The sequence below is a fragment of the Pan paniscus genome, chromosome 3, assembly GCF_029289425.2.
Source record: "Pan paniscus chromosome 3, NHGRI_mPanPan1-v2.0_pri, whole genome shotgun sequence".
NCBI classification, from domain to species: Eukaryota; Metazoa; Chordata; class Mammalia; order Primates; family Hominidae; genus Pan; species Pan paniscus.
In genome coordinates, this window is record NC_073252.2 from 82,388,377 (window position 1) to 82,413,096 (window position 24,720).

General features: G+C 38.4%; 1 non-coding gene across 1 annotated transcript; it reads right to left on the reverse strand.

The window, feature by feature from the left end:
* Positions 1–753: 753 nt before the first annotated feature.
* Positions 754–857, reverse strand: LOC112439653 (U6 spliceosomal RNA). The gene has a single exon (XR_003027908.1). It is a non-coding gene; the product is annotated as a U6 spliceosomal RNA (small nuclear RNA).
* Between the last annotated feature and the right edge of the window lie 23,863 nt (positions 858–24,720).

Below are 24,720 nucleotides of genomic sequence, written 5' to 3' on the forward strand. Positions count from 1 at the left end.
CTTTGGATTTTTTTTTCCAGTAGCTCTGGATCTGTGTCTCCTCATTACAATATGCCTTCCAGGGTAACAGACAAGTCCTAAACAGCAGCAAACCATGAGGAAAGAAATCGGTGAGTGGAAAGAAAATATTCTTCCTGTAATCATCTCTAATATGGAGAAAGGCAATATTCTTTCAATATGTCATTTACCAGAAGTGGGTTTACATGCTTACCCCTTGTCTAAACACTAGCAAAACGGTGGGATTATAGTGACTGATGTAGTCCTATTAAGTTTCATCCCCTGATCTTTCCTCACACATCTGTTCAGTAGATGTAGCTGGGATAATGTTAACAATATCAAGAGCCAATGATGGATATTAAATAGGCCAGTCATACTCTGTGCCTACACTTCAATCAATGGATCAGAATTGAGAGTACAGAGACATTTACTGTAATATTTGATTAAAATATAATTTTTAATAAATGGAGTAAGGGATGTATTATTTAATAACTGCTATTGGGGTAATTGCCCATATCATCTGGAACAACAATTAAAATAAATTTGTATTATTCATTATAATTCATAATAAAAGAAATGTCAAATTTAATACTAATTCCAAAGTAGAATTTAGAACAGTAAAATTAGTGAAACAAGATAGTAATAAAATGTTTTAAACCTTGAACTGGAGAGGGTTATTATGAATTGACCATAAAATCTTGTTTTTATTGAATTAATTAATTTATTCATTTATTTATTATGTTTACTTTTAAATAAATTTTAATGGAATGCCTCAGGAATTTGTATGCCATCCTTGTGCAAGGGCCATGCTAATCTTCTGTGTATCATTCCAATTTTAATATATGTGCCATCCAAGTGACGACTAATCATAAAATCTTAATAAAAAATAACAATTCCTGTGAATATTTGAAAATTTAAAATTATTTTAAAGCAAAGGAAATAGTCATTAAAAAATTTAAAATATAAATGACAGAATATAAAAATAATATTTTTCTCAGTTACAACTGAGAAAACAACTTATATCCAGTAACAGCATTATTATTATATCAGAAATAATAAAGACTAGATTTATTAAATGCTTACTCTGTGTAAGAAAATGAATGTATATTAGCTCTTGCAATCAACACAAACAATCTAATCAGATACTTCCACTGCAGTAGTTTCCTCTATGTACGTAAAAAAACAGATACACAGAGGGGTTAAGAAATAGCATAAGCACATGGAGTAAGTGGAAGAGTTAATATGAGTTCATGTAAAAATTGCACACTCTTCTCCCTTAGAAATTACTTTCACTAGGAATTATACTAAAAAGAAAATCAGACTGCAAAAATATAGGTACACAAGAGTATTTACTCATAATACATTTTACAATAACACTATTTAGAAGCTGCATAAATGTACATCATAAGGATTGGATAAGTTAATGTGATATATCTACAGCAGGAAAATGGAGAGAATAGAAGACAACTAAAATAGTTGAGTGCTGGGGATGAGAACATGGAAACTGGAAGAAATGAAGCAAGAGATTCATTTCATTTCATTTTTTTTTATTTTTGCCCTAAACTGTGGATTGCCATTCAAGTTTAAAGATTACATATTTTGCTTTATAACAAATTCAAATATTTTGCTTAAAGTCGCTGCATCGTATGAATCTTAAGCCATTTATGTAAATTGTTATGTGTGTATAAAAATATGTTACAAGAAAAATTATAGAAATGCTAGCAGTGATTTATTTATGGATGAGATTTCAGGTGGTATGTATTTCTTTATATTTTCCATATTATTGGAATTGCTTTATATTGATACATATAAATATTGATAAATATGTATGTATTTAATTTTAAAACATAAAATATGACTTATTGTTTCAGAACATGAAAGAAGGGCATGCAATATCACATACATTAGATTCAATAGGAAAATGAATTAAGTTGACATTTAAATAAGTTTATCACAAACCTAAGGTTGAGTTACAAATTGATGTATGTAATTTATTTATTTTTATTGCACAAGGTTTGTTGTAAGAAAATATACAGGAGGATTAATTTTTCATAAAACTAAATCTAATAAGAACTGAGTTGTTCTACTAAAGGAAAATAATTTCACATTTATGAATTTCACATTTAAATTTAAATCATTCAAAATATTAATCTGTCATAATTTATCCTGCATCTGATATAATCTTGAGTGTTATTTGTTATAACTTAAACATAAAATGCTGGCATACAAATTTTGATTTTCAGTTATATTTACTATAACAATAAAAAATGGAGTCTATCTTGAATTCATTGAGGTATTAAATAATTAGAATTTATACTGAGTTCATACTATATGTCAGACATGGTATTAAATATGAAATTTTAGGATGGGCACACTGGCTCACCCCTGTAATCCTAGCAATAAGGTAGGCCAAGGTGGGTGGATCACCTGAGGTCAGGAGTTGAGACCAGCCTTGTCAACATGCCGAAACCTTGTCTCTACTAAAAATACAAAAATTAGCCAAGTGTGGTTGCACACACCTGTAATGCCTGCCAATCGGGAGGCTGAGGCAGGAGAATCACTTGAACCCGGGAGATGGAGGTGCAATGAGCAGAGATTGTGCCACTGCACTCCACCATGGGCAACAGAGTGAGAGTCTCAAAAACAGACAAACCAAAAAGTGAAATTTTAAATATATAAGGTACCTGCTTCTACTCACATTCATCAAGCATGCTTGTGTTTTACTCAGTTCGAACTGTTATAACATAAATACTATAAACTGGGTGACTTAAACAACAGATATTAAATCTACACAGTTCTGAAGGCTGAGAAGTCAAATTTCAAGGTGTTGGTGGGTGTCTGGGAGGGTCTCATTCAGACTTACACCATCTTGTGTTAGCCTCACATGGAGAGAGATCTCTGGTCTCTCTTTTGTATACTAATCCCATTAGGGAGGCTACATCCTAGTGGTCTCATGTAAACCTAATTTGCTGCCAAAGGTGCTGAGAAGTGACAGCATGCTGGCAGCCCTCGCTTGCTCTCCGTGCCTCCTCTGCCTCGGCACCTACTCAGGCCGTGCTTGATGAGCCCTTCAGCCTGCTGCTGCACTGTGGGAGCCCCTTTCTGGGCTGGCCGAGGCCAGAGCTGGCTCCCTCAGCTTGCAGGGAGGTGTGAAAGGAGAAGCATGGGCGGGAACCGGGGCTGAGCACGGCAGTTGCGGGCCAGCGTGGGTTCCAGGTGGGCGTGGACTCGGCGGGCCCTGCACTTGGAGCGGGTGGCTGGTAGCCACTGGCCCTGGGCAGTGAGAGGCTTAGCACCCAGGCCAGCAGCTGTGGAGGGTGCACCAGGTCCCCCAGCCATGCCAGCCCACTGGCACTATGCTCGAATTCTCGCCGGGCCTCAGCTGCCTCCCCACGGGGCAGGACTTGGGACCTGCAGCCCGCCATGCCTGAACCTCCCCATTGCCGTGGGCGCCTGCACAGCCCAAGCCTCCCTGACGAGCGCCACGCCCTGCTCCACAGCGCCTGGTCCCATTGACCGCCCAAGGGCTGAGGACTGTGGGCACACAGCACGGGACTGGCAGGCAGCTCCACCTGCAGCCCCAGTGCAGGATCCACTGGGTGAAGCCAGCTGGGCTCCTGCCTGAGTCTACTGGGGACTTGGAGAAACTTTATGTCTAGCTAAGGGATTATAAATACACCAATCAGCACCCTGTGTCTAGCTCAAGGTTTGTAAATGCACCAATCAGCACCCTGTGTCTAGCTCAGGGTTTGTGAATGCACCAATCAGTGCTCTGTGCCTAGCTAATCTAGTGGGGACTTAGAGAACTTTTGTATCTAGCTCAGGGATTGTAAATGCACCAATCAGCACGCTGTCAAAATGGACCAATCAGCTCTCTGTAAAACAGACCAATCAGTTCTCTGTAAAATGGACCAATCAGCAGGATGTGGGTGGGGCCAGATAAGGGAATAGAAACAGGCTGCTTGAGCCAGCAGTGGCAACCCCCTTGGGTCCCCTTCCACATTGTGGAAGCTTTATTTTTTCGCTCTTTGCAGTAAATCTTGCTGCTACTCACTCTTTGGGTCCACACTGCCTTTATGAGCTGTAACACTCACCGCAAAGGTCTGCAGCTTCACTCCTGAGGCCAGCGAGACCATGAACCCACTGGGAGGAATGAACAACTCCGGACGGGAGGAACGAACAACTCCAGACGCACGATCTTAAGAGCTGTAACACTCACCGTGAAGGTCTGCAGCTTCACTCCTGAAGCCAGCAAGACCACAAACCCACCAGAAGGAAGAAACTCTGAACATGTCCGAACATCAGAAGGAACAAGCTCTGGACACATCACCTTTAACAACTGTTACACTCATCGCGAGGGTCTGCGACTTCATTCTGGAAGTCAGTGAGACCAAGAACCCACCAATTATGGAGACAGTGCCATTTCCTGATACCATCTTATTAGAAGTTTGGGTTTCAACTTATGAATTTGTGGGGGACACAAATATACAGTCTATTATAGCTTGCTAATGAATGTATAATTGAAATTGAGAAGGCAATTCCATAGGAAAGGAATAAAATCACAAGGGTATTTACTTTAGAAACATGGTGAAAAATCTGATGTAGACTGTGAAGCAAGGAAAAATATTCTGAGGGAATTACTACTGAATTACATTACAAAGGGTAATTAGAATTTAAATGGGTGAAAAATGTAAGAATTAAGGAAAGAGAAAAGAAACATGAAAGGTGGCTCAACAGTCAAGGACAGGTTTATTTTAGAGAAATAGACCTGAGAGTGGCTTCTGGCATAGTTTGGTCAGAGGCACACTCTCTTACAGACTAAAATTTTAGGGATTCAGGGTGGAATAGTTTATCAGACGGTGGTACTGCTTCTGTGTCTTTTTGTTGTGCTTATCTGGGAGGGAGAGTTGTGTGTCTCTTCCCATTCATATTTCTGCAGCAGCAGGCATATCCCCCAAGTCTGCTCTTAGCTTCCTTATCTTAGTGCACCTGAATGGAAAGGAATGTGCTTATTAAGGCCCACTGTTTTACTGGGGCCCATTGTATGAGGGTGAAGTTTGGCAGTTAACCAAGAGACATTCTCCCCCCCTCCCTCTGTGCCTGAGCTGTCTTATCTGTGTTTTACTGTCAGCTGTTTCTGGCTGTGTGGCTGCTTGTAGTTAAAAGAGAAGTGATTTCCTTGAAGTGCATGAAGCTAAAAAGGGAACTGGAACTTAAAGAGGTGGTGTTTGTCCGAGATGATGGTTCAATGCTCCTGCTCTGTCAAAAGGAAGGTAAGGGCAGAACCCTTGCCCCTACAAAGTAAAGGCCCTATATTCTTGGATGGAATATTGCATAGGAAAAAACCGCGTGAAAAATTTGAAGTCCAAAAGCTGAAGTGTACCTCAAGGGAGAATGTGAGAAAGTGTTTTAAGTTCAAATGAGGGAGGCAGGCAAGTCACAAAGGTTATACCATCTTGTAGGCCGCATTAAGAAAGGCACTGAATGTGAGTTTTAAGTGACAATTATGCAGAGTAAATTAATACATTTTTAATTTAAAAAATTGCTTTGGCTGCATTGTGGAAAACAAATGAGAGGATGCATGCTGGTCATGGAAAGCCCAGGTGACAGGCTATTAACACCTTTCTTGTGGACTATATATATGCTTTGCTTCTGTTCTAAAATGCAGTTAGAACCAGTTTACTATCATACTGTTTCCATCACATGATTATTGAATCAAATAAACCTGTGATACAAATTTGATTGAGCTTTTCATAATTGCCATACTTTTAAATTTTTGAAAATTAACCTCCTGCAGTTTTAAAAGTCTCACCAAGATGACCAAGGAATTTTTTGGCACAGCCAGGAGATCTGTCAGGGTACTGGGAGAAATTGTAGGAAAAACAAACCTTCTTGGAAGGCTGGGTGGGGATGGGGTTGCAAAGCTTCTGGAAGAATGAGCCTAAGGTGGTGGTTCTTACCCGGGGGCACAGGGCAAGAGGTAAGTACAAAAGAATGCAGGGGAGTTTATCTGAATAGCTTGTTTACTCATGTCTCCAGAAACCTGGCCTTTAATCATCCACGTGCAATTACCTACAAGTGTGTTGACTCAAGGCCTTTGTCATTAAATCTATACTGAATAAATACCTGCAGAGCCATCTGGTTAGGGCCATGGCTGCTGACTCTTTACAGCAACCTTCTCGGTGTCTGTGGGCAGCCCGGTCCCCTAGTCCATTCTTTCACTGGATATCCGTGTCGGAGGGCATTTGTTCATCCGTTTTTCAGCCAGGGTCTGCGGGTTGGACCTGGCAGCATTACAAGTAAAACTTATGAGTTCTTTAGCTATAGGCACATTATTATTTTTTCTTTTTTTTAAGTCTCTGGTGTGAATCCTTATAGGCAGTAGAGTATTAACATTTTCTGTCCATGTTTCTTTTACTCATTTTCTTTGACTCCGTGATTTCATTTCTAGTTCTGATTCTTGGCCAAGTTTGGTTCTTGTTCTGTTTTTTAGTTTTTGTTTTTGTTTTTGTTTTTTGTTTTGTTTTGTTTTCATGGCCAGTTAATGATTTGTCATTGGTTACAGCAATGATGAGGAATCAGGTTTTACAGTTTAATCATTTGGTGATTTCTGTCAGGTGACTATTGAGGATCTATTCTGTTATGTGATAAAGACCAAAAAATATGGTTTGTGGGCTTTTTTTGTTTCTGTGGTATGCACGGTTTTAAAATGGTATCTGGGCTTTCCTCCCCCTGGTGCTACCTTGTGATTATATTACATTACCTAGTCAGACAGAGTTTTGTAGACATATCTTAGATCTCTAATAAATTGCCTTTAAATTAGAGAGATAATCTGGGTAGGTCTAAACTAATCATGTGAGCTCTTTGGCAGATGGCAGAAGGATACATTAGAGAGAGTCCAACATCAAAAGGATTTGCCACAAGAGAAAGATTTGGTGCAAGCTTTGAAGGTGCATGGGGCTAGGTATAAAGAACTTGAGAATGAATAATATTTAAAAGCTGAGAGCAGTCCTTGGCCAAAAAGCAATAACAAAATAGAGATCTCTGCCCTGCAGCAAAAGGAAAATTGATTCTGTCAACAACCTGAAGAGCTTGGAGGCAGATTAATTCTTAAAGCCTCCAAATATGATTCCCTCCCAGCCAACAGCTTCAGCTTGAATTTGGCCTTGAGAGACCAAGCAGAGAACTCAGTTGAGCCAGCTCAGACTTTTACCTACTGTGAGATAATGAATAGATGTTTTAAGCCACTAAGTTTATGGCAAAGTTTTCCTTAGCAGTAGAAAACTAATTCAGTTTGTCCATTTTTTTGTTTGTGATCTCAAATCAATTAAGAAAATACTCTGATTACTGGAAAGGGACTCAGTTTATTGATATTTGAACAAATGTTTTCAGCTTTTCTCTTACGCCTGCCTGAAACTTCTGCTATAAGTTTCAAGGAATAAAATGTACAATCTCAGAGCCTACTAAAAAGTACTGTACTAAGTGCTGTCAACTATTGATACATCAAAAAATACAACCTTGGATACAATTTTCCAAGTTGACAAGTCTTAGACCACTTCTTGTAGCAGGGAGCTGAGTCAGGATTATTAGGAATCTTTGTGGTCCAGAAGCACCTAACATTGTGAAAGTAGACTGCTGACCCATGATCCAGTAAAAAAAATAATTTATTACACAGAGATGAAGGAACAAATAATAATAATTTAATAGCAGAAACTTTTGAATTTTTATATTCATTTATTTTCTAATCAATACATGAAGGATTCCTTTTTATTTTTCCTTGATCAATCTGTAATAATCATTTTTGGTCAGTTGTGTTTTTATTAACTGAAATTAAACTTTAAAATGTCATATAATTCTCAGTGACTTCTCAGATTTTTGAAACAAATACTTTTACTGAATATTCTAACTTCTCACAGCAATTTAGTTATTTGTGTATGTTAAGTGGGAATCTGTTCTTTTTCTTACCAGGACGTATAAATTATGCAACAAATGTTACAGGATCTTTCGTGTGTTGCTCTTCTGTCTGAAAACTTACGTGGCCAGTGGTGCTTTTGCCCAGCTTTTTCTTGGGCCTACTTGGCTTGTCTGCCCACTTAGCCTGGCAGGCTACACTCAGCTCATGCTCCTGGCCTGAATCCCATTCCTACCAAGGGTGAGCCAGGTACAGAGCAGCAAGAGGTGGGTGAGTGAGTGAATGTGGCATCTGGCCACTGCACAATCAGGCATGCTGGCTGCTGAGTGGGGCAGGAAGCTCCAGGTGCCAGCATAGGCACTGACTCTCTGGGAGGCTGCAGTTGCACCAAGCACACTGCAAGCAATTTCCCTTGCTGGCACCGTGGAATGCAGTGGTGTCTGGAAGCTCGGAGATGCTGGGGACTCCCAGGGCCTCAAAGAGGGAGTAACAGCCCTGGCTCAGGGAGTTCCCAGATCTGGGCTCCCCAAAGAGCTGCAGCTCTTCTCTTCCTCTCTTTGTCCACACCGTGGTGAGCAAGGGGCATGTTTCAGCCCTGTTTCTGTTGTAGTTCTTCTAGCCTTGCCATTTGGTGGGCCCTAAGTTCTTGCCCTGCAACAAGAAAGAATGAGGCACACAGACAAGTGGAGGGTGAGCAAGATGAAGAGGAACTTTAATGAGCAGTAGAACCACTCAGAGGCCTGCTATTGGTAGCTTCTTTCTGTAGGCAGGGTGTCCCAGCAAGTGTTCAGCCATCAGCAGACAGTAGGAGGCCCTGGGGTGGATGGCTCCTCTTTGCTGGCAGGTGTCTTTTTGGCTCAGCAGCTCTTGACAGAGAGGAGGCACTGGAGTGGGTTGCTCCTCTCTGCAGGCACATCATACATGGAGTGGGAAGCTCCTGTCAGCTGCTGGTCATCCTAACATTCTCCAGTTATCAACAGAGAGGGTAGCTTCTCTCTGCAGTTGGTCATCTCATCATCTTGCCTGCTCTGGCTGAGCCCGAGGCTTTTATTGGCCTCAGAGTGGGGAAGTGCATGTTGATTGGTCCATGGCAGCCATAGGTGGACCCAGTAAAAAGAACCATGAGATCCCCCTCCAGTCCACAGGACTGGCAGCCCAGCCCCCAGGCTTCAGGCCTTCCCTAGCTGAAGGTGGGGCTTTGGAAGACCCATCCCCTTCTGCCTAGAAGTCTTGCTGCTTTCTGGGGCTATCCATGCATCCCAGGCTATTTGTAACAAAATGCACCTGCAGGCCAGTGCCAATCTGCCCTCAGTGCCCCCCTGGCTTCCCCTCCCATGCTTGTCAGTGCCCAAAGCTCAAAGGGGGCCAAGGTGGCAGGAGGCTGGTGTGTCAGCACTGCACTGCCCATGCACACACCTCAACAGGCTGTGACAGCACCCAGGGTCAGCCACAACCCTGCTCTGATATTGGAGAAAGTGCCAGGAGTGGGGAGAGGCCAGGCAGTGGGAGCAGACGCCCCTAAACATGCAGAGACTTGGTGAGGGCGGCTTTCCCAAATCCCGATGACCCAGATTGCTGTGACACTGGGTCCAGTACTTCAGAGGGTGGCAGTGCACCCAGAGAGGGCAAGGTTCCTGCTTGATCCATGGAGCGAGAGGGCTGGGCCTGCCTCCCTGCTGCAGCCGGCGTCTTGGTGGCAGCCACTCTAAATCGACCTCTGCTGCCATCAATAATGGTCTTACCTGGAGTGTTACATTCGAAAATAAATTTTATTTACTAAGGAATGAAAAGCCTTTCATTAAGGAACAAAGATTGTATTTTAAAAGTAAACCCAGTACTTACAAAATCCTTTCAGAAATAAAACTAGCTTGATACTTGTTTTATGGATAAAGGGTCCCAGCTTCATAGAAGGTAGGAAAGTTCCCTTTTGGGCAGGGCAGAAATTTCAAAATCTCTTAAGGATCTCAAAGAGAAAATAACTCACGAAAATCTTGTGTGTGTGTGAAATTTCAACAATAGAGTTTCTTGGGCTTGGTTTCCTACATTTAGGATGAAAAAGCAAATAATAGAGGCATCATGAAAATCCAACTCTATATTACTGAATGAAATTTCCAGATAGAAGTTAATTATCTGTACTCATAGTCTCCCATAATAGACTTATATGACAATAAACACCTCTTGTTTCACTGTGAAAATAATCAGGGCAAACAGGATCAGCTTCTTGTGCTATAGAATAATCCTTGACAAATTTATATGAGCAAAATGGGCAGATTTTTAGAAAAATATTAAAAATTGATCAATGAAATGGTAGACTGACATAAGGATTATTTAATTATACAAGAAAATGTACTTGGAGTTCACTTTATATGTACTATAAAGAGCTCAGAATCCACACAATTACATGCTAACTTGTATGTTTCTGTTTGGTAGGGAATATAATCTTAAAATTTACAGTTTTGTAATCTTGCAGGATAGAAATATGCTTTATATTTAACTTAGTAAAACTGCTTCAAAATGCCCTTTCTGGGATATTCTAAATACCTTATTTATCAAAAATGTTAGTTGAACCAGCTTTATCTTCTTATTAGTTCCTGCAATAAATCAGGAGTCAAATAAAATATTTGACATGTGTTCACTTTGTATTTACATAGGAGTCATGTTTTTAACTTATTAGAAAATTGTAGTAACCTGATGTGGTGTCCCTGTAAAGGGAGTAAAACATAGATTCAAGAACAATTACACAGGTAAAATTAGGAGAAATTGGTCTGCCATTTGATGTGTGGTTTTACGGTGAAGGAGAGGACAGATACAATTTCTAGGTTTAGACACATGGATGGATTTGAATACAATTCAGTCAACTATAGACTGGTAAAAAAATAGGAGCAAAGTTGTTGGGAGAGTAGGAAAGTGGAACAATGAAAGGTAATGATTCTTGTCATAGACATGTTTGAATTTGAGGTATATTAAACTTTTCATGTTAAGATTATAAATTTGCTCTTGGCTATTCATGGATGGTGCTCAGAGTAGAGATTTAGGATGCAGATATAAATTAGATAGTCATATATATCTATGTCTTGGTTGAAATTGTGGATATGGGCCATGGAAAAAAAGTGAATCTGGAATATTTCATTCATGGTCTCTATCCAAACACTCTAGGTAAAATTGAAAAAAGATACTCAATTAACTTAAGAGGAAACGTAGGATTTTTTTTTTTTTTTTTTTTTTTTGGTTCATGTAAGAGAAACATTCAGTAAAACATCTCCTTTTGGGCTGGGATTAACGCACACAGCCACATAATATTAGAAATCTATCTTTTCAGCTCTGACTAAACTTTACTGCCTTAATTTTGGGCAGGCATTATGGAGTGTGATGAAGATGGCCTGGTAACACCAATATTACTTTTGACAAGAATAAAAGAGTTTCATCTTCAACTAAACATTGGCATTGGAAAAATAATCAGCTGAGGATGTGAGGTAATCAGCCCTGGTCACCTGAGCACCTCTGTTGGTGGGGAAATCATGATCTCCTGGTTGAAATCTCTGTCAGATAAAACATGAGAAGTTCCTCAGAGAAAAAGTAGTTTGTCTTTCTAGAAAATAACAGAAGATATCTTCTCTCAGGAAAAAGCAGAAATCTACCACAGGGGATTATTTGTTTTGGGGGAATAAAATGGAAGAAATTAGCTACATAGAGCTGAAAAGAAAAATCTGATCAACTGCTAACAGTAAAAAATATATGTATTTATAACAAATTGGTGTAGATTTTTATAAAGGTCTTTGAGTAAATAATTTTATTGAACAATAGCAACAACAACAAACTCACTACATAACGAGTAAATAGTTCCAGTATTTTTAACAAAAATAAAGAACTACTACTTTTATCAAAACTAAAATTATGATGATCCTAAACAAAAGTGATTAACCACAAATTCTAGCTAAAAATGTGTTTACACCAACAGATAAAACCAAAGAATTTTAGTATTAACATTATGGTGTACCAGATAACTCAGAAAAAAGAAAATACTGAATAAGTACAAGTACACTTTCAGTGTATTGTTGAACTAGAAAGAACATGAAAATCTGCAGATGACAAAAATTAGAGGTAATTTAAAATCACAGTGACGAGCTTAAATTAGGATTTGTGTTGCCCTGATCGTGGTTGAATGTACTAGGTTAAAAATATCCTGAGGTTACACAGGAGCCACCCAGGAGAGAATAGGCATTTGGCACATGAAAGAATGTGATGGATGAAGCTAGGGCTGAAATTCCCTGCTTAAGACATAGTCATCTTAAAGCGCTGCATCTTTAGCAAATGTAGTACACATTTAGGGTGCCTCTCCCAAAAATCAGCTCACTGGCAAAGAGATGACAAGCAATGGCATGGATTCTAAATTCTAGACAGTAAAACACAAACAAACAAAGGAAAAGGCTATCATGAAAATTTAAAACCAAAGATTTAGGGTATGCATTTATACCATCTGTAAATTCTAGGAAATCTTAATCTGAAAAACTAAATTTGAAAATGTTTGTCATTGGGATCCCTCACATCCTGACAGGAAGAGAGAAATAGGATAGAGAAATTCATTCATTCAGGCCCCAAGGAGTTCCTGATTGCATTTACCCAAGGAATTGCTCTGCAGGCTCCCAGCTACTTCAGACCTTCAAATGCCCTCTCACTCAATCTCTCTACACATTTTTATGACCTTCACACTTATGTGCAATCATAAAATGCAGTGCTTATTCCTGATATAGGGAAACAATTGCACAGTTCATAGAACAGAAACATTCTCTAGATATTCCCTCATTACCAGGATACTTACTACATTCAAACAGAGAGACAAGACTGCACCCACTTCCTTTCAGTTCAAATTTCATTTCTTACTAATTAATTGCACTTAAAGAAAGTCTGTCAATTTGTACATTCAAAAATTTCCTATAACTGTACATTACATTTCTCTAACCCTGAATTTAGTCTTTATGGTGAATATAAAATGTGGTAGAGACACTTAATTCCTAGCACAAATGACAATAATTTTTAAAGAAGCAGCTCCAGGGTTATTTAATGAAAATTGGTTTATATAACATTTAATTTAACACACATTGTAAATGCTTTAGTGACAACTCCAGTGAAACCACATTAATCTTTTATGAGCTGTAGGTGATATATAAGAAAAAAAATCATACAGATTCATAATAGTACATGCAATTATAGTACCATGTTATTTTATATGCGAACTGAACTAAGAATTTATATGACAATAGAAATGAAGCAGATTGATCACATAAATTTTTATAACTTAATTTCACTGTAAGATAATCTGAAAAAGTCACATTCTTTATCCATCTAGTAATGTTTTCATCTCTAATATGTGCCAGACATTGTGCTAAGCAGCCAGAGATAATCTTCCTAAGTATGCCATTACTTGTTTCTTTTGCATTTTTTCGGTAAGCATATTGATTCTGATATGTCACTAAGATAATTTTAGTATTATTTCAGACCTTTTAAAGAGGGGTGGGGGTGACATGGGTTCATCATCATGCATTCTCACATATTCAAATATCGGTAGAAAAGTTGCAATCTGGAAAGCAAGTGCACGCTGCCTGGGTGTATATCACAGAGTGATATTTTCATTTGCATGCCATAGTGTGATGGTGTGATGCGGTTTTGTGGGCTAGGCATTTTCACTTGTTGTTACAAAGGTCAAACTTGGTTGACTCAAGGAGATTTTGAAGGACTTCATTTGAACAACATATCCACAATAATTCTATGATGTGTCACCTAAGGCTATTCCAAACCATTAAGTTAAGGCAGAAGTACAGTTGGAGAATCTGAGAGAAGAGTGAAATGTGGCTCTTACACTTGCTGATTGTATTAATTTCATGGCTGTATTAATTTGTGAGACTGTAACAAACTACCCCAATATATGGTTTAAGGTTACAGAAATTTATTTTCTTAAATTTCTGGAGGTCAAGAGTGAAATAAAAGCGGGGCAGGGGGACTTACAGAACTAAAATCAAAGTGATAGCAGAGTTATCACTAAAGCCTCCAAAAGTCAAGCACACTATTATAATAGACAGCCAGATGGATAGATAAATATAATGATGATAAATGATAGAATACAGTGTGTGTATGTATATGTGTACATTATTACTAATTTAAAATGCCTAGAAGCTCTTTTTGGAGGCTCTAGGAATGACTTTGTTGCCTCTTCCAGCTTTTAGAGGATGTCTGCATTCCTTAGCTGGCTAGTCTCTTCCTTCAAAACAAGCAGTATAATATTGAATTTTCTCTTTCTCTCTGACTTCTGTTCTTCTGTCATTCTGTCATCACATTTTCCTCCTTCACAGAACCTCTTTCTCTGATTCTGACTTTCCTGTCTTTCTCTTATGAGAATCCTTGTGATTACATTGGACACATTCAGATTATCCAAGATAATCAGCCTATGTCAAAATCCTTAATCGTATCTGATACGGTTTGGCTGTGTTCCCACCCAAATCTCATCTTGAATTGTAGTTCTCATAATCCCCACGTGTCGTGGAAGGAACCAGGTAGAGATAATTCAATCATGGGGCCTGCTTCTCCCATCCAGTTCTCCTGATAGTGGTTCTTACGAGATCTGATGGTTTTTATAAGGGGCTTCCCCCTTTGCTGGGCACTCATTCTTCTCCTTCCTGCCACCATGTGAAGAAGGATGTCTTTGCTTCCCTATCTGCCATGATTGTGTTTCCTGAGGCCTCCCGAGGCATGCTGAACTGTGAGTTAATTAAACCTCTTTCCTTTATAAATTACCCAGTCTTAGGTATGTCTTTATTAGCAGTGTGAGAATGGACTAATACAACATCTTTTGCCCTTTTGCCCTACAAGGTAATATTCATAGATTCAGGTACTAGAATGTGGACATCTTTGGAGGCCATTATTTGGCGTGCCACATTGTGTGAACTAGGACAAGTTACATAAGCTTTCATGGTCTTAATTTCCTCATCAATAAAATGAGTTATTAATAGCACTTATGTCCTGAGTAAACTGAGTGTGTATGTGTACTTATGTGTATATAAAACTGTGTGTATATTACTCATGTATATATACACACATATACATCACTGTGTTCTATCATTTATCATCATTTTAATTATCCATCTACCTGGCTCTCTACCATAGTACTGTGCTTGACTTATAGTTAAGGAACACGTATTTTAGACTTCGAAAAAATATTATATTAAATACTATTAATAATAACAATGATAGCATCCTGAGCACTTATTTGCTCTCTATTTAATTTTATTTATTGTTCGTCTCCTATCTCACTCCCATTAATCTTCACCACTCCTTATAAATTTAATATTCTTAAGTTTTTACGTATCCTTGAGAAATATGTAGTGGTGCTTTGAGAGTAATTTGTTTTTAATTTATATAAATGGCATTTTGCTATCATATTCATTATCTTACTTACATTTTTCACACGCTATGTTGTTAGAGAGCTCTAATTAAAAGCACAGTCTTTGAAAGGATATAACAAGAGTTTGTAATGGTGCTACCCACTAATATTCATGTGATGCTGGAAAAATTGCTAGCATTTCTGTTTCTCGATGTTTCTAGGTTATTTCCTCAGACCATATCTCTGATATTTAACATGTTTTTTCTTCTGGTGATAGACAACTAAGGCTTCTCTAGCTCACTACCTTAAATGGAACTATAATGAACTTGTTTATATGTATTCCATTATGGAATGCGCATCAACTATTATGAAAGTGAGATATCCTAGTCTTTAATATATGCACATACTTAATTTCAATAACTAACGCCAATTTGTCTTCATGTATTCATAAAAATATATGTTCAAATTCACAGTCTTTTTATGTCCTAATCAACTCCTGATTATATGACACTTTACCCTCTGCCAAAGTGATAGGTATACATTGGTGAAATATCTTATTTTAAATTTGGGCTTTACTTACTTCTTGGCTATTTGAGTATTTAGTTAAGCATTTGTTAAAAATTCAAGTGTTTACTTCTGAGATTTTATTGCTTTATGTTCATTTTTGGGGGGTTTACTTTTTTGATGTTATTTTGTAGTTTTTAATAGATTTGTACATGATATCTTCAGAGTTGTTATATCAATATTCTCTCAGTGTTTTATGTTAATTTTGGCCATTATGTCATTTGAATTCACGTTCCTCTGTGGACTTATTCCTTATTTTCATTTTAACACAGTTGTGGCTTTTCATAGAGCCAAAAGTTTTTTTCCATGTTATCAAAATGGACCTTTTTTCTATAATAAAAATACATTATTATTTCTTTTTTTGAGACAGAGTCTCACTGGGCCGCTCAGGCTGGAATGCAGTGGTACAGTCTTGGCTCCATTCACTGCAACCTCTGCCTCCAGCGTTCAAGGGCTTCTCAGGCCTCAGACTCCCAAGTAGCTGGGGTTACAGGTACACATCACCACGCCCTGGGCTAAATTTTGTATTTTTAGTAGAGACAGGGTTTTGCCATGTTGGCCAGGCTGACCTGGAACTCCTGGCCTCAAGTGTTCCACTCACCTTTGCCTCCCAAAGTGCTGGGATTACAGGCATGAGCCACAGCACCTGGCCTAAAAATGAATTCTTAAGGAGCAAACAACCAATAATAAACCACCACTACCATACATAATAAAGAAAAACAAGCTCAGCTTCAAGTCTATGAAAAAAGCAACTTTAAGGTGCATCACTCCAAAAATCTCACTTTTACCTAAAATATATGTAGTGCAAAACCAGAAGAATATATTCGAAAAATGCCTATTTTATTTTCATGTAATATAAGAAGGCATTTATTCTCTCCATTAATTAAGAAGAAGTTGTTTGGTGGAGTCAATAGAATGTAGGAAAGATTGCATTAGAAGAGAATCATGATTGTCAAAGAAAAACCACATTAGGAGTAATAAGAGTGGAACTGACACTTTAGAAAACCCAATTAGAAATTCACAGACACACTTGAAATACCCTCAAAACACAAAAGAGGAAAGTGGAGAAATGCAATTGAAGAGAAAATGAAAAGGATATGAGGGCCAGATCTTAGAAATTCAGCATAAATATAAGGGTAGATGTTTGCAAAGCAAAAAATACACCAAATGAATGAGGCAATAATCAAAGTTACACACCTGGGGAAAATAGTTGTAAATTTTGAAAAATGACTACCATATTTTAGGAAAATTTCAGGAAAAAGTTTATTCATATATAAGTACACACACATATACTTATGTATATACACACTTATTACCTATATACATACAGTTATTTTCATTCTGCAATATCCAAGGAAAAATAAAAAGACATATGATTGCAAAAGAAAAAGTACTAGATTTTTCTTTACTTTTTCTAAATATTAACAGAAAGTAATAAAAAACTACAAGATTCTTAAAGAAAATTCTATATCTGTTCTAAGACTTTGCAGTAAACATATTATAGATTTGAGTTGTTTCAAATATTACCAAATAATCATAAGTTGTACAGATTATTATTTAGAATGCACACAAAAATGTGACTTGAATCCCATTTATTTAAATGAAGAACCCAATCTAATCATGACATATCATCAGGAAAATTGTATGAAGAGGGAATTATATAAAGTTCAAAGTTCACATATAGATATAGGTGAAAATCTTTACAGTATAATGTGAAATAAGGTTGAGAAGTAAATTGAAAATTAAAATCACTATGTTAGAACATTTTTATAGAAATTTTATTAAAGAATATACATCATTACATTAAATAAGAAAAAAAATCCAAATATACGTGACACAATTCATAACATATTTCTTATAAAATAATTTAACAGATAGAAGCAGATATATTTTTATACATGATGAAGATAATATATAATTTAATAAACATCACATTTATTGGTCTAATAAAAACTGGACATATAAAAGTACACTTCTGCCTGATGTAGTGGCTCACGCCTATAATCCTACCACTTTAGGAGGCCAAGACATGTGGATTCCCTGAGGTCAGGAGTTCGAGACCAGCCTGGCCAACATGGCAAAAACCTGTCTCTACAAAAAATACAAAAATTAGCCAGGTGTGGTGGAGGTCACCAATAATCCCAGCTACTCAGGAGGCTGAGGCAGGAGAATCACTTGAACCTGGGGGGTAGAAGTTGCAGTGATCCGAGATCACACCACTTCATTCCAGCCTGGAAAAAAGAGCAAAACTCTGTCTCAAAAGAAAAAAAAATTATGCTTCCATGTATATAATATTTTTTTCCAAGAAGTTCCAAATAAAGAATAGAAAAAGGGGCAATGCTATCTATTATTACATAAAAGGTGAGTTTGATTAAAAGTTAGGCTCTTAAGTTAGGTCACCTATATTAAAATTCTAACTTCAACATTTAATCTCTGTGTATTCTTAAACTGACTTTTAAGCCTCAGTTTCCTCATCTGAAAAATGGAATAGCAATTATACCCACATCTTAAAATTATTCTAATAATGAAATTGAACAACCCATGTAAAGTCTTTAAATGTGATTTTTTTTTTTTTTTTTTTTGAGATGGAGTCTTGCTCTGTCACCCAGGCTGGAGTGCAGTGCTGAGATCTCGGCCCACTGCAAGCTCCGCCTCCCAGGTTCATGCCATTCTCCTGCCTCAGCCTCCTGAGTAGCTGGGACTACAGGCTTCCGTCACCATGCCTGGCTAATTTTTTTGTATTTTTAGTAGAGGCGGAGTTTCACCTTGTTAGCCAGGATGGTCTCAATCTCCTGACCTTGTGATCTGCCCTCCTTGGCCTCCCAAAGTGCTGGGATTACAGGCATGAGCCACCATGCCCGGCCTTCAATGTGATTTAAAATATTATTGTTGTAATTTTTATAAAAAATTAATAAACTGATAACTCAACCAGAAATTTCAGAAATTTGACTAGATACTCTCATTTTCAAAAGCTTTTTATATATGCTAATTTCAATTAGCAAGTAGATTAAAAAACACGTTTATTTCATAACTTGTGTTTGATGATACAAACAAAACTTTTGTTATTGATGTCTAAATTATTATACAAAAATACAAGTTATTGCAGAATTATATACAAATGTAAACAAATGGAAATATTCAATATATTTCTAAACACTAAGACTAAGTATGTCTATCATCAATTATTTCTATTTAAACCTCAATGGGAAAATTATTTTCTTGCTGGTTATTTTGAAGTTTAACTTAAATACTCATTTCCAAAATTCATTTGTTAGAATAAAAAGGTAAAAGTAAATAAATGAGAAATATTTAAAGGGATAGATTATCTTTTCATTTATTACCCATATAAGTATTAAAATATTCTCCATGCAATATAATATTTCATAATTATTAACACTGTAAAAAATAATAAAATAAGAAGCCACAAACTATCAGCAGAACCTGCCCTTGATAATTCAACCTGGGTCCTTTTCTATTTTCCCTAAGTGTCAGCCAGTCTGAGAATTAAAGGGAAAGAGTACAAAAGAGAGAAATTTTAAAGCTGGGTGTCTGGGGGAGACATCACATGTCGGCAGGTTCTGTGATGCCCCCTGAGCCATAAAACCAGCAAGTTTTTATTAGCAATTTTCAAAGGGGAGGGTGTGTACAAATAGGATGTGGATCACAGAGATCACATGCTTCAAGGGCGACAAAAGATCACAAGGATCACAAGGCAGAAGGTCAGGGCAAAACTAGAATTGCTAATGAACTTCCATGTCTCACTGTGCACGCATTGTCAGGGTTCAAGAGCAGAGAACCGGTCTGACTAAAATTCGCCAGGCTGGAATTTCCTAATCCTAGCAAGCCTGGGGGCACTGCAGGAGACCAGGGCATGTTTCATCCCCATCTACATCTGCATAAGGCAGACATTCCTAGGGTGGGTATTTTAGAGGCCTTCCCTGGGAATGCATTCTTTTCCCAGGGCTGTTAATTATTAAGGTTCCTTACTGGGGAAAGAATTCAGCGATATTTATCTTACCCGTTTTTGGTAATAAGAGAAATATGGCTCTGTCCTGCCTGGCCCAAAGGCAGCCAGACTTTAAGGTTATCTCCCTTGTTCCCTGAAAATCTCTGTTACCCAGTTCTTAAGGTGCTCAGATTTCATATTGTTTAAACACACATGCTCTAGAAACAATCTGTGCAGTTAATGCAATCATCACAGGGTCCTGAGGTGACATACATCCTCAGCTTACAAAGATGACAGGATTAAGAGATTAAAGTAAAGACAGGCATAGAAAATCACAAGAGTATTGATTGGGGAAGTGATCAAAGTCCATGAAATCTTCACAATTTAGGTTCTTCTGCCATGGCTTCAGCTGGTCCTTCTGTTCAGGGTCCCTGACTTCCTGCAACACAAACCCAACACCCAACTCAATACAGAGTATCATAACACCGAGGGTCCCTCTGTGCTCTGAACTCCCAGACTCTTGCCTTATGCCAACTATAGAAGTAACAACTATTCTGTAACTTATTTTTTTATTCCTTGCTTTTCCTTAAAAATGACCACATAGCACATGCCTCTACACAAAATTTTAAGAATTATTTAATCTAAAATGTATTTGAAATATGATACCATACTCTAAGAATTCTTCACATATATGGCTTGTTTTTTCACTTAATATGGTTTCTAAGATACATCTAAGCTGATCTTTCTAGACATAGTTATTTGCTGTATAATTTGATATTTTGTGATGGCCTCACAATGCATTTATTCATTTTCCTATTGACGGACATTTGCAATTACTAAGAATGACATGCTGAGCATTATTATACATATTTACTCGTGTAAATATGAAAGAGTTAATGTACATGAAATAACTGAATGAATTGCTTGTCTTACAGTTTGCTGTTGTGTGTGTGAGTGTGTGTTTGTGTGTATCTATCTTTAAAATTGTTTTCCAAAATTGTTGTACAGTTGGCCCTCTGTATCTGTGGGTTCTGCTTCTGCAGATTCCTCCAAACTTAAATAAAAAATAGTTGAAAAAATAGTAACTATACAACAATACAAATAATACAAATAAAATACAGTATAACTATTTATACAACATATTTCACATGAGGATATATACTTTCCCCTACTATAACTTGACTAAAAAATCTATTTTGCCACATTATTTTGCTTTAATATCTATCAAAACATTTGAGAAATATCTCTTATTTTCTTTTATGACCTTTTTTTTAACTCTCTACCCATAAGTGAAAATAACATTCCAGGATAGAATTGAAAATAATGAACATAATGATTACTTAAAATCAACCAATATCGAATCCACAAAATTTAAAAGAAAAACAGACTGACAAAGTTGCATCAAGTTTTATTGGAATTAGATATAAAATATCATAAATACCATCAGGAGATGCTCAACAAATCATGTAATAGGAATTTAACCTTCATGAATAGGAGTTAGTCATTAGTTTCAAGGTTTGTCAAGAGTGGGAAAGGGGCCATTTTAGAATGTCAAGCACCAAATTTGAAGAATTCACATATTTCTTATATTTAATCTGACAAAATAGCATATGGTATGCAATCTGATATTATGACCTACATTTCTGGATTATAGAATTTAATTCATTATAGCTATATTTACACTAGAATTGTTAGTTGAAAAATCACATGGGTGCCTGTCATTGAGGAGAGATGTGTTGCAGGCTGCTCTGCCCTCCTAATGAAACAGTTCTTGGAAATAGATATCAGATATGTGGGGTTTTTACCCTTATTTCAGTATGTTCTTTCTCAAAAAATTACTTTTCTTATTTCAGCATTATCAGAATAATGGAAAAATGCAGTAATTTGTTGTTTATAAAAGTGATGCAGAATATGAATAAAATTCCTGTATTGTTGCTCAAGTCTTAGAAGTACTAATTGCTAACAAAAAGCACAAGTCACAGTTTAATGTCTCTTTACTTGTCTGTTTCCAACTATGAAAAATGCTGATGCAAAACATCTAAATCCTGTAATGATTTGATTTGTATCTTTTGTGTTTTGGCATAATAGAGTGTGTCTGTTCCTAATTTTTTCATGTTGGGTCAACATGGCTTAGAGTGCAAAAAACCAGAGTACTTCAAAATAATAAATTTCCTGAGTGCTTGAACCAAAATTTCTTTTTTCTTCCTTTCTTCCTTCCTTTCTTTCTTTCTTTCCTTCTTTTTTTCTTTTTTCTTTTTTTGAGATGGAATCTCTCTTTGTGGCTCCGGCTAGAGTGCAGTTGCACGATCTTGGCTCACTGCAACCTTCACTTCCCAGGTTCAAGTGATTCTCCTGCCTCAGCCTCCCAAGTAGCTGGAACTACAGGCATGCACCACCACACCCAGCTAATTTTTGTATTTTTAGTAGAGATGAGGTTTCACCATATTGGTCAGGCTGGTCTTGAACTCCTGACCTTGTGATCTGCCCCCCCTAGGCCTCCCAAAGTGCTGGGATTACAGGTGTGAGCCACTGTGCCCAGCCAGAGCCAATATTTCTTAGAAGTACCACATGCACTTAAGAGGTAGAAGTTGTAGTGAGAGGTGACAGCATGCTGGCAGCCCTCGCAGCCCTCGCTCGCTCTTGGCACCTCCTTGGCTTCGGCTCCCACTCTCGTGGTGCTTCAGGGGCCCTTCAGCCTGCCGCTGCACTCTGGGAGCCCCTGTCTGGGCTGGCTGAGGCTGGAGCCGGCTCCCTTGGCTTGCAGAGAGATGTAAAAGGGAAAGGCGTGGGTGGGAATGGGGGCTGCACACGGTGCTCGCAGACCAGTGCGAGTTCCAGGTGGGCATGGGCTCAATGTGCCCCACACTCAGAGTGGCCGGCCGGCACTGCCAGCCCTGGGCAGTGAGGGGCTTAGCACCCGGGCCAGCAGCTGCGGAGGGTGCACTGGATCCCCCAGCAGTGCCGGCCTGCCAGTGCTGCACTTGAATTCCCGCCGGACCTCAGCTGCCTCCCTGTGGGGCAGGGCTCAGGAACTGCAGCCTGCCAGGCCCGAGCCTCCCTGCCGCCGTGGGCCTCTGCACCGCCCGAGCCTCCCCGACGACTGCTGCCCCCTGCTCCATGGCACCCGGTGCCATCGACTGCCCAAGGGCTGAGGAGTGTGGGCACACCACACGAGACTGGTGGGCAGCTCTTCCTGCGGCCCCGGTGCAGGATCCACTAGGTGAAGCCAGCTGGGCTCCTGAGTCTAGTGGGGACTTGGAGAACTGTTATGTCTAGCTGGAGGATTGTACACACACCACTCAGCACCCTGTGTCTAGCTCAAGTTTTGTAAATGCACCAATCAGTGCTCTGTGTCTAGGTAATCTAGTGAGGACTTGGAGAACCTTTATGTCTAGCTAAAGGATTGTAAATACACGGATCAGCACTGTGTGTCTAGCTCAAGGTTTGTAAACACACCAATCAGCACTCTGTGTCTAGCTCAAGGTTTGTAAATGCACCAATCAGCACTCTGTATCTAGCTAATCTAGTGGGGACTTGGAAAATTTTTGTGCCTAGCTCAGGGATTGCAAATGCACCAATCAGCACCCTGTCAAAATGGACCAATCAGCTCTCTGTAAAACAGACTAATCAGCACTCTGTGAAAATGGACCAATCAGCAGGATTTGGGTGGGGCCAGATAAGGGAATAAAAGCAGGCTGCCCGATCCAGCAGTGGCAACCTGCTTGGGTCCCTTTCCATGCTGTGGGAGCTTTGTTCTTTAGCTCTTTGCAATAAATCTTGCTGCTGCTCACTCTTTGGGTCCGCACTGCCTTTATGAGCTGTAACACTCACCACAAAGGTCTGCAGTTTCACTCCTGAGCCAGGGAGACCATGAACCCACCAGAAGGAAGAAACTCCGAACACATCTGAACATCAGGAGGAGCAAACTCCGGACACGCCGCCTTTAAGAACAGTAATACTCACCGCGAGGGTCTGCGGCTTCATTCTTGAAGTCAGTGAGACCAAGAACCCACCAATTCTGGACAAGTAGCACTGCACTCACAGGCATTTAGGAGCAGGCCTTTGAATATGGCATCCATTATGCTATACCACTGTATGCCTGTCCATTCTTTCAAAAGTACATTTGTATTAATAGTTTTCATCTAAGTACCTATTAGAATGTTACTAATCAATGTGTAGTAGATAAAGCCTGTTTTTTAAAAAATACTCATTTTTTTCTAATTCTTGAAACTATCTGTTAAATAATTTGAAACACACTCTGATCTAATTCTCCTTTAAAAAGACATGTAATCAGTTAAAGTTATGGGTCCTTTTAGAGAAATGGGATAATTTGATTTTTAGACAGCATAGAATATAATGTATATTTCTTTAGAAGGCAAGGAAAAGACTGTCACTTTAGACTGTACCATATTCATAGAGAACACAGAAGTATTGGTAACATTCCTGTGTTGATGCTAATAACAAGCAGTCATCATGATGTTTTAGGGGCACTGCACTTGAACAGCATTTTCATAATTAGTATTCCAACATAACAAAAATAAGTGAACCACAAGTTATAGAGAAAGGGATATAGACATAGAGTCAGAAAAAAATGCGGAAGCAGAAAGATACTGGACAGTGTGTCATAGGCAATTATTATTTTTAAAAAAGGAAGAAACTTTTCTGAAAATCAATCTAAGTCATTATAGGTAGGGGGTCTCTATCTCTGTCTGAAACGAATATTGCTTCCTGCTGTTTCTGTCAAGAAAAGAGACATTGTGATTTCCAGTGTAATTTCAAACCTTGTGATATGAGGTTGGCAGTCTGTTCCTCCAGGATGCTGGAAGATCTCACACCTGAATGAAAGGCAATTTCACCTCTGTCATAGGGTGACGCTAGAAGATGTGCTGTGCACAAGGAAGGATAATACAAAATCTTATCTTACAA